Raw genomic sequence first — 11,541 nt, 5'->3', positions numbered from 1 at the left:
CCACCAGAATACACAGAAAACCAAAGACCAATCAACACAAATCCCACAAAAACGTCATGACAACCAGAATACACAAAAAAAAAAACAGAGACCAATCAACACCTTGACCGCCAGTGTTCCGGAAGGGTTATATCGGTCATAAGATCTGGACATAATCGAATGACATTTTCAGCCTGCTGATAACCTTGAATGACCTAACAGTCCCCTAGTTTATGGTTTCCTAAAATGGTACCAATTATGTCAGACGTTTGACTCTCGGTATGGATTTTAAATACTCATTCAATGAAGAGTGTCAAGATTCCGATAGGTGTTATGTATCTATGATGAGGTTATTCTACAAAACATACACATTCGAGTTAATTTTACTAATATGAAATATTAGAAATATGAGATGGGTCGCATTCACCATTTTTAGTGTATCATCATTTCAGTGTACTCTTTGACATTTATTGATATTGTACTTTCTTTATTTATTTATTTTCTAAACAGATCAACCACGTCCGTGAAATTGATGTACAATTTATGTTCTTGTTCGTCTACTCAAAAGAACATAAACTATTTAAAAAATAAAACCAAACACTGTTTGAGATATCAGCTCGCCTGAATAATACAGTACAGCATTTATAAATTTCTTTACAAATAATACTAGTGTTCATGTATTATAACTGCATATCCGCAGCCGCTGTCTCGTCATAGTATTACAATTATACACAATCTACAAAAGAAATAATTTATGTTCCTAAGCAATTCAGTATGTAAAATCTTTAAATTCGCAAATACGTCAACCTCTATCAGTATTACAAATATGAATATATGAAATACAACATCAACTCTGATAACTTAAAAAGTGGATGGGTTGGTGGTTTAGAATTGGCCAGACTGGACTGTCCGAAACGCAAGCGTTGAATACAGTTCTTTCTGCTTATCAACGCTCATGAAATACTCAATTACTGAGTAGACATTACTAGACCTGAGATAAATGTCAAAACAAATACACGTGTTCATTATAACATTTACAAATACATGTATTACTTAATAAGCAAATGTATACAATGCGTACTTCTTTGATATGAGCTGCATCAGATAGAAATCGACCTTATGCGAATAAATACTAATACATATAGTACGCTATATTTGATTGAGAAATGTGCATGCATATGCTTGAACCGTTTCTAAATTTGGATATTTTGTAAGAATCTTTAAATTTAGACCAACAAGTTACCTTTAATGTCAGAATTCTATTTCCTATTCATCCATAGTGAAATGGGCGCCGTGAAATGCATGTATATGAAACTATCGCCACTTGCATGAAGCGATTTCTATCTGACACAGATAATATATTTACAGTTTCGACCATATATACTTACAACTTCTCTCTAATGATGTCCGCCTTTGACAAGAGAATATAATCTAGAAGTTTATGTACCAGTTGTGTAAGCATGCTAGGATGAATGTTGCTGGACAATGATTGCCATATTTCAACGTGTCTGTAAAGAGTGTTAAGAGCATAAAAACTTATATGTTCAACAAATTTTCATATATGTTTGAAACTCATGACCATACGTCACATACCCTAGAAGTCTGGTCATACATGTGACCCTGACAACTATACAATAAGACTATAATTGACCATGCTACAACCAAATATTATTATCAGTAAAACCATCAATACACGTGACCATGTAAACTAATTCGGCCTTCTTTTACTTTAGGGGTCCCGACATTTTTGAATTTTACTTTAGGGGTCCCGGTCCATAAAAGTACGTTGTTTGTAATGATATTAAATATTCACTTCTTTACCAGTTGTATTAAATTTTACATCTTCACATCCTTTTATCTGATTTCTGTCGTATAGATATTGAGTAAAACTTTAAAAAACACATAATTTTAATTATTTAAAGGTAATTTTAATGGGACCCCTAAAGTAAAAGAGTGTAATAATGCCTTCTCTTTCTTTAGGGGTCCCACAACCTATATACAAGCCAATACTATATAAACAATCAATACACTGAACAGTATTTAAAAAAACAACAGCACAATGCATTTTAAATACACTATATATTGTGGGACCCTCCATTTCTTAATAGTAATGTTGGGACCCCTAAAGTAAAAGAGGGCAACTAATTCTTTACTCACAAAACAAACCGAGATTGGTGTTATAAATTGTTCTAGGGCAAATTCAGAATTTGTGTTAGAGCATCTTATGCAGATACCTTCTTTATCTTTAAATTCAACAATATCAGTAACAAGCACCCGGTACTCTAAGTTCCTATAAAAAATATAGGTCCAAAAGGCTGCTGATTTCTGATTCCTGTATCGTTAGAGTAAATAAACTGTTTGATGCATCGAATAACAGAATAAACAGGTGGTAGTAACCGGTTATTTTCATTTGACCAATCTTGTATGAAAGCGTCAAAAATTATTATGAAAGTGTTCCAAAATAGAGAATTAGATCTACACACTTAAGCATGTTGAGAGTTTACAAACCTGTCCATTGTGTAAGAACTCCATAAACCATTCATAATAGAAAACAAATTATATTTGAAACGCCCTAGTCTTCGTAATCGACCTTTTTTCTGGTATAATCAGCTTGAGAGTTTTAGGATCTAGGAATCCATTGAATGCCAAAGGAAATGCACCTATGAATACATAGCTTGATTGATTGGTTTATGTTTAACGCCACTATCACCACTTGTGTGCTATTTCTTAGCGGTCATTTTTGATTGGTGAAGGGGTAATGTCTTGAATATTGTTCTAATTCTTGATGTAATGACGATTACATTGCAAAGACTGTGTCAAGAGGCACTAGAAAATGCATTTTGTAAATGCTATTTAATCTCTGTGATTTAGTTTTGCACATTTTTGCCTGTATGAGAAGAAATTTTAAGATAAACAAAATACTGAAACACTGAAACACTCTTACAATTAAACAATGGTTACTGTTTGTCTTTGTATTTAGCAGATTTGAGGGGGAAATATACACCTATTTTGTCCATTTGTTTTGCTCACACATTGTTGTAAATATTATGGAATTCAATGCGACCGTCATACAAGTGAGAGGTTAGCTACATATAAAACCAGGTTTAATCCACCATTTTCTACATAAGAAAATGTATGTACCAAGTCAGGAATATGACAGTTGTTTTCCATTCATTAGATGTGTTTGAGCTTTTGATTTTGACATTTTATAAAAGACTTTCCGTTTTGAATTTCCCTTGGAGTTTGGTATTTTTGCCATTTTACTTTATACATAAATAATATTCTTTTTTAAAAGCAAAGCACACCACTGGTAAAAATGTACTACTGAACGATTGATTACTACGTGTCTTTTGGCCAAACTAAAGACCAAAAATTTTAAAATTTTACATCCGTAAACGATGTGAATTTATGACTAATTTCTTGAAGTAATGAATTTGAGTTAGGAATGTATCTACTTCATACTGTAAAAATTTTGTCATTCAAAACAATCAAATGTTAATTTCTGTGTCATTTGGTCTCTTGTGGAGAGTTGTCTCATTGGCAATCATACCACATCTTCTTTTTTATAAAATCAATAAATTTATACTTAACATTTACATTTCTGGATGTATCTGGAGATTTATTTCTGATTGGCAACTCCTGACGATCTGGCACCAACGAATCCTGATTTGAGGGGGCAATTTTTTGTCCAATGCCCAAACTGCTTACAAAGGAAACACATGTCCCAATGGCACGGCTCAATCCGAGCGAAAAGGTAACGAAAGGGCTGCCTCTGAAACATATGAGTGTAAGCAGAATTAGGATAGGTTTCGGCTGGTGGCAATCTTGGTGTATTGAAATACGGAGCGGGACGCTTGTTAGACATTTCTTTCATCGTGCGCGTGACTCGGCTCTCCGCCTGGTGAATTTTCTTCTCGACCTTGCTGTGCGACGTCGTTCAACTCATACTCCCGAACTTTTGACCATCCTGCCAGGGAAGAATCTGCAATCCTTGTCAGTTTGTTACGGCCTAAAATCTTTTCCAGCAAATCCAAAACCACACAAATATTCTGTGCTTCCGTTGAAGGAATCAATTTGTGATGTTTATTGAGTTCATTCACTGTTTCTTCATTATACTTGCAAAGCCGTAACTAGGCATATTATTTTAGTAAGGCAGAACTGAAAAACACATTGAGCCGAGCGAAGCGAGGCGAAAAATTTCGGCAGGGGGTCTGGGATAAATGGTGTAAAATCCTGCATTCTGGGTATTTTCAGAGAGCTTGACATCGTTGAGACAAGATGTCCGGAGTTTTTATTTTTGGATACTTTTTATATATTTTTCATATTTTAAGACATGTACTAACACCAAATTTTTAACAACTTTATTTAAATCTATATATCAGATAAACATCCAAATATCAATTTGACTCTGCCATTAGAACACAGAACAAACATCGACTCAGTAGCAAGTGTTATTCAAATTAGAGTTTGCCAATTTTTCTTTGGCCGGTTTTGTCAAATCGTTTTAGATCAACAATCGAATAATGAGGGGTAGGAGGGGACCGATCCCGAAATCCCGAATTAAAAGACAAGAAATCCAGAAGTTCCGAATTAGAAAACACGAAATCCCGTTTTAAAGGTCCTATCGTCCCTCAATAATGTCAAAATTGGATTACGTGATGTTCTTTCAAATTTTAAGGTAACAGAAACATGGATAAAAACTAATCCATGCATGTTTCATATTATTTATTTTTTGTTTATCTGTAAAGAGAACGAATAAATTTGGGGAAAACGGGGAAATGAATACTCAGACAGGACTGCTCCCGTGCGGTGCCCCAGTATTCGATTTGTCAGTCTATTTATAGTTTTTGGATTAGTTCCGATGAAAATATATTCAATATTGGAACTCTTAACGCCTGTTGTGATCACAAATAACATCCATTAGTTACTAGAATTATTCTTTCCTCACCTCCAGTATCGCTTTTCCTTTTTCTGCAAGAGCCTGTTTTAACCGGAGATCCATGATGATTACCGGTTACTAGTTTAATGTAATCGAGAAACCCGGTGAGATGCTGAGTTATATCCGGGAAGAATAATTTAAAAGGAACGATGTCAAGTTATAGAAATTAAGATTGAGACAGAATAAAAATGACTATATTCCGTATTTAATTACCATAAACAAATACACAAAAAAAAAATTTCAGTGTCGAAATTTAAGTGAGGCAATTGCTTCACTTGCCTCAATGGTAGTTACGGCCTTGACTTGAACGGGATTCTGTTTCCTTCGTGTTTGAACTTGATGGAAACTTCTTCTTTGATCTTCTTTGACATCTCGTCTTGTTCGCGTACCAACTTGGATTCAAGAGCATCCATTTTCCCATCCATGTAAAGCCTAAAACCAGTAAGCCTAAATTGTGAAAACGTATCATGTAAATCTCTAATCCCTTTTGGTATTGTGTCCAGAGCAAATTTCTAATTTTCGCACCCTCAGTGATTTAGAGGATGGCCAATCAAATCAGGAAATCCCTCCGGTTACAGAATCCCTAAAAAGATTACAAAATATTTTTCAGAAGATGATCTGGTTCTTCCATCTCTAGTTTTATCTGGCAGCGAGTCGTCTCAGTCATATCAAAGCAGAATTGACGAGACTGGACTGTCCGAAAAGCAAGCGTCGAATAACACATAATAAATATTAATTTACCGTTACAGTTCTTTCTGCTAATTTAAGCGCGCAAAATACTCGTAACTTGGTAGACCTTAGTCACACGATAGATGTCAAATCAAATACACGTGTTCATTATAATATTTATAAATAACGTCATATGATATAAAGTGTGCATTACACGAGACTAAACTTGAAAAGTGGTGTCAACATCTTGTGAACGGAAGAACAAAATCACAAGCCAAATCTTTACTTCCGAAACAATTGATAGCAAATTCTAAAAGCACGAACTGTGTTTTTTATATTTTGAATTGAAAGTCACGTCTAAAAGGTCTTGCTTTTTACTTATTCCTCACGTTAATGTGTTATATACCTATTGTTTCCGTTTTAATGCTGCACTGAGTCTATATAATCTCCTACTTTTTGATCATACATCAACGAGTATTTGTCCTGAACATGCATGAAATATTTACCACTGGTTATTCAGCATTCAAAATATTTAGAAACCCGCGTTGGTAAATGTCTGAGGCTTTCAGTCTTACTAAATTCTTGTAGGTAAATTAGCAATTGGTTTAATAGTCCTTTCCTGTAATTCACTGAACTGTGTTATATTTTTGTTTTGGCTTGACCAATATGGATGTAATTTGCAAATAAAGTTATAAGTCGGGATATACAACCACAACATAATGTGTTTTATGTAGTTTTATAACATTACCCTCTACACCTGATATCCAGGAGAGAAATAAATGTAATTTCCATATGTTTATGAATATTTTATACATTAAATATTGTGTTTATATGTATTTAAACGTAGGTAAAAAAAATGAAAGCGAAGGTGAATTCAACCGGATTTCTCCTTGACAAGTTTACACTTTCTGAATTCGTTTAATTTTCTATGTAATAAATAATGTACAAAATTGTGATCATCTTTCTTTCACAAACATATTCATACATAAAAATGCATCATTATAGGTAAAAAGCACTTATAAATAATAAAGATAATTGTAAAACCTTGATGTTAAATTAATACATTATGCCATGTTATATTACTGACATTAGGAGAAAATTTATAGAATAAACAACAAAATTATGTATAAAAAAATAAGTTAAATAGTAATGTTAAATAATGTTCCCTTGTCTAGTGATAATTATAATGTTTGTTATTCGACCGACTTTTCATGCATCAGCTGTTTTATTAAATATATTAATTGATGATTGCTTGTTGATTGTTCACAAAAGGTTAGACTGATTGATCGATATGCTCAACTGAACTTTATACTTTCAGCCTCGAATATATTTTTATGCAAAGCTAACCCTGCTTCGCCTCGACAGTGAAGTTCGTTGAGAACTATACGACAAAAGAGATGACTTCGATTCTTTCCATTTTATTCTATACCTGCATATGGTGTATATCTCTCATTTCATACGATCTTCCAGGTTTTTTTTTTTATTTTTCCACGATTTCCTTGACAATATTACATTAAGTTTTTATCAAATTGGATAAAAAATTAGAGCAATATACTAGCTAGGTTATCTGATTGCAAGGAAGCTATTGAAAAGGTGATTTTAAATAGTAAACTTGAAATCATCACATTTTGAAATTTTCACGGACGCTATCTCAGAAATAACCACAAAGGCCTTCTCTCGGGGTTGGGGTGACACATGTTTCGGAGGTGGCCATAAGGGATATAAAAAAGGTGGGATCTCGGGGAGAAAAAAGGAAAAAAGTGGAAGTGGCAAAAAATTACAAAAAAAGCGGGATTTTGGAATTGAGTCGCCATACTCTTCTATTTCCTGTAACCACACTCCATTCTCTTTTCCCCTTTAATGACATTGCCGAAAACGACCTAATACCGGATTATTTGTTATGAGCTATACGACCGGACGGGCGGAAACTGTTAACCGTTTCGGAGAACCTGAGTTCATTCTTTGTTCATGGATGTGATTGCATTTGCCAATCTTTGTTTTTACGTGCAGCCATCTGTTGGCTGATGTCTGTTCGTCTTTTCTGTATTTAGATTGTTTATTGTTTCATTTTCATTTTTCTTCGACTTATGGTATATATTGTCCTTTTGATATCTTAATTGCAAAGCATAATAAGACAATAAAAACCTTGTATCGTTATTGCAGTTATTTGTTTACACAATGATTGTCACTATTTCTATCTTTCTATCACTAGTTACTAAAGTTCAGAAACGTATCATAGTACCTGTGTGTTGCATGTCTTAGCATAATTTACAAGAAAGTTTTTAACAAAATTGCGTGACTTAATTTGTTTTTGCTTATTATTTTATTTTCGAATAGTTTATTAAAGCTCCCTCAAATGTAACTTCAAATCCTCTCCCTAAACAAGAAGAAAATGAAAAAAGATTTGATCTTTTCGGACAGTTGTCAGTTATTCAAATGTGCATACTAATTTTTGTAAGTAATGACTTTTCTAAAGGTTTAAATATGTTTGTTTTATTTAAACCTACATAACAATCTCAATACCTGATCCTCTCAATGTACTTTGATACAAAAATAACGATCTTTATTACAAAAAATAAATAATTAACCGTCTGAAAAGATCAATGTCGAAACAAATCATGTCGGAAATATCAACTGCTTCGGTCAGTTAAGTGACTAGGTCACAGTATACTTTTAAACAGAATCAAGGCAACGGAAATTTCATTTATTGGGAATTCATCAAACACATCTTATTTTCGCTTTATTCTACTCGAGTTATTTATGGGTTTAATTAATGAAGTAGGGACGGCTTGTATCCCGTAACGACGCCATCAAACATTTCTTTTGATTTTGAATAAATAGAAATCGATATACAGGGATAATTTTAGAACAGACCAGTTAGCATGGTTAGTCAACATAGAAAATACATTTAATTCCCTTGTTTCATTGATTAGACTTTTTCGAATGACTCATTTATACCGATTTTTATTTATTGTAAACAAGTTCAGAACGGAAATGTTTTATTGTTTACCGCAAAAAAAAAAATACAATGCCTCTTCGTATTTGTTTTTGTCTTTTAATGATCTAGTGCTGTTAATATTAAAAAGAGTATCGTTCAATGTCACGGTCGTATTGAATTTAAATCAGAAAAGTAATAAATCAAAATAGAAACAATCAGACGTTGTTACACTAGCTTTCTCTCAATGTGTTTTGATCACTTAATTTAGTAGGGAAAAAACTTCATTGTTGTAATGAAGGAACGTTTAGTTAGCAGGCTCACAAACAAATGTGGGCTGCTAGCATTTCATTTTTCTTTGAAGGAAGTGCCATGAGTTATCAATCGATAAGACTTTATGGTAGTATATATTTACAAACCCCTCTTCAAATATGATTACCCATTTCATTATTTTTATTAATGAACTCATAAAAGGTTTGATGAGGGGATACCACGTCCGAATTTGAAGAGGGTGTGATGAAAAAAAAAGACTACATCCCAGCGCTAGTGACAAAAAATTATATCAATATTTTTACAAGTTCTCTCCCAAAAATGCTCCCCAATTCTTACTGCCATCACTGTTGATATCATAACAATTTAATTGTCTGGAAGAATAGTCATGCTAAATCTTCTCTCAGTACCTGAAAAGAGAAAGAGCTTAATTTAACAGCTCCCCCATCAGTCATTCCCTCACAGCTTCCTCTATCGCCCTGAAACACACACATAGACACAATATAACATTACTCCCTCGGAATCCAATCATCTTTTGGGGTAGGGTGAGCATGCAGCTGAGACATTTAATACCCCTACCATATATATATATATTGTTTGACAAAAAACAAACCCGTAGCTTTATTTTGCTATTTCATAAAGTCAAATATATGATGCATTTAATTGCATCTTTAAACAGTACTTAACAGTTCAGATCCTTGTTATAATCAGCAATCATAATAATAAGGAAGCTTGCAATGGCGACGTATTCAAGCGGCTCATCCTTATCACCAACAACATAGTAAGGGCTTCCCCCACCTCGAGGGCATAATACTCATATCTACTTTTCGAAATCCACAATTTACCAGTACTCCTCATTTGTTTGCAGTAATTCTAACTTGATCTTCTATTCCTCCCTTCATTATCTCATATACAAGAACAGGGTTGGCTCCAGGATTTTTTAAAGGGGTGCGTAGTTCCAAAAATTCTAACTTTATCTTCTATTCCTCCCTTCATTATCTCATATACAGATAAAGATAAAGATAATTTTTTTTTTATTTCCAATAGAGGACCCATTATGGGCATAATCAGTACAGTGATTTTTATATTTATCAATTACAATATAGACAATACACTGTAAAAAAAAACCAACTCAAAACATGAACTATAAATTGAGTTAATAATATATGTAGTCATATAACCCATTATGTTTAGTGTTTATTGACCATGCACCAGAAGCAGCATCACATCCATTATAAAAATAGCTTTTTTGAGTTAAGTCCTTCCTCGTGGCTGATGCATAAGAATAAGAATAAGAATAAGAATAAGAATTTTATTAGTTTAAAATCCAAACAATAGGATTGTTACTAAATAAACAAACCAATACAAAACCAAAACAAAACAAACAAACAGACAGACAGACAGGCATATTAATGACAAAACGATAGACATTAAACAATACAAACATGTAGCATTGAAAAAAAAAAAAAAATAAAGATTATTAATATTTAGTATTATACTATTTTTGACAGCATGCCTCCTCTATATGCATATGAACAAATAGTATTGTTGTCCATATGCAGGAGTCACTAAGGGCAGGTGCTTAAAGGACACTCAAGCCAATACACACAAATATTAATAGGTTAACACTTTAAATCACAACATAAACTAATAATCAAAAAGGATATATATAGTCCTCCTCGTGGCTAGTGCACATGGACAAGACTTTTATGCAGTTATCCAAATGCCGAAGTCACCTAGGGCAGGTGCTTAAAGGACATAGTAACCTTTGCATGTTTTGAAAGAACAGGGTTGGCTCCAGGATTTTTGAAAGGGGTGCGTAATTCCAAAAAAACGGAATATCTATATTAACTGAGCGGAGCGAGGGGACTTTTTTTTTGGAACAATTTTATGCTTAAAAGCGATATTTTTTCTATCAAAAGGTGGTGTACGCCATCTACGCCCAATTTTGAATGCGCCACAGCAGAATCAAATCGTACCATTAACAACTAAATGCCTTTAAGCGCCTCGAGATCCGTGAATATTTTACCGACGAATATTCCCTATAATTTGACACCTCCCACCTCTAACAAATTGTCATGTAATTTCAGCTTTCCTTGTGACATCAATTTCGGTGTTACATAATAAAGTTTGATCGATTTTCAATAACAGCTGCGTCTGCACTTTAAATATGCATGATGTTTCGCTAAAGTGTTTTGTTTAGAAGGCATAATTAAGAATTTTGGCAAACTATCAGTTGTTTGTATTTCACCTGCGTTTGCACTTGTAGATTCATTTTTGTGTCCAGTCGACGCGTTTTATTTCGACATTGTTTATCAATCAAAAACAATTTGTTTGTGTCGACATTCAGGTCTGAGTTGCAGAGTGTAAAATATTTTTTATCAAGCAAAAGCATATTGATTTTTAGTATATTATATATGATCATATTATCGTCGAACAAGTCGCAAGAAAAATATGCGTTTTAATAAAATACGTTTAACATCGGCTAATATCAGAATAGGCCTCTCGTTATTCACACTAGTTTGATATTTTATCAATAAAATAAAAAGAAGTCTTTGTTAAAGTGTGTAACCCGAGCAAGCTGTTTACGAATATAATTTTTTAAAAGTTAGGCCATGCCTCCATGCACAAATCGATTTACTTCTATTATATTTTTTCCCAATTGCATTTATTTCTCACTTTATAACCCAGATTCATAACCAAATTTCGACTTTAAAATACAGTGTATGTTACTATTGATAGAAAAGAT

General features: G+C 33.3%; 1 long non-coding RNA gene across 1 annotated transcript; it reads right to left on the bottom strand.

Moving 5' to 3' along the window:
* Positions 1 to 441: 441 nt before the first annotated feature.
* LOC127726585 (uncharacterized) lies at positions 442 to 4,102 on the bottom strand. The gene is made up of 3 exons (XR_007993596.1): positions 3,577 to 4,102; positions 1,368 to 1,487; positions 442 to 715 (listed from the first exon to the last, which is right to left on the bottom strand). It is a non-coding gene; the product is annotated as an uncharacterized LOC127726585 (long non-coding RNA).
* Positions 4,103 to 11,541: the final 7,439 nt, after the last annotated feature.

The sequence above is a fragment of the Mytilus californianus genome, unplaced genomic scaffold, assembly GCF_021869535.1.
Source record: "Mytilus californianus isolate M0D057914Y unplaced genomic scaffold, xbMytCali1.0.p SCAF_18, whole genome shotgun sequence".
Lineage (NCBI taxonomy): Eukaryota > Metazoa > Mollusca > Bivalvia > Mytilida > Mytilidae > Mytilus > Mytilus californianus.
This window is presented reverse-complemented; position numbering and strand designations above follow the sequence as displayed.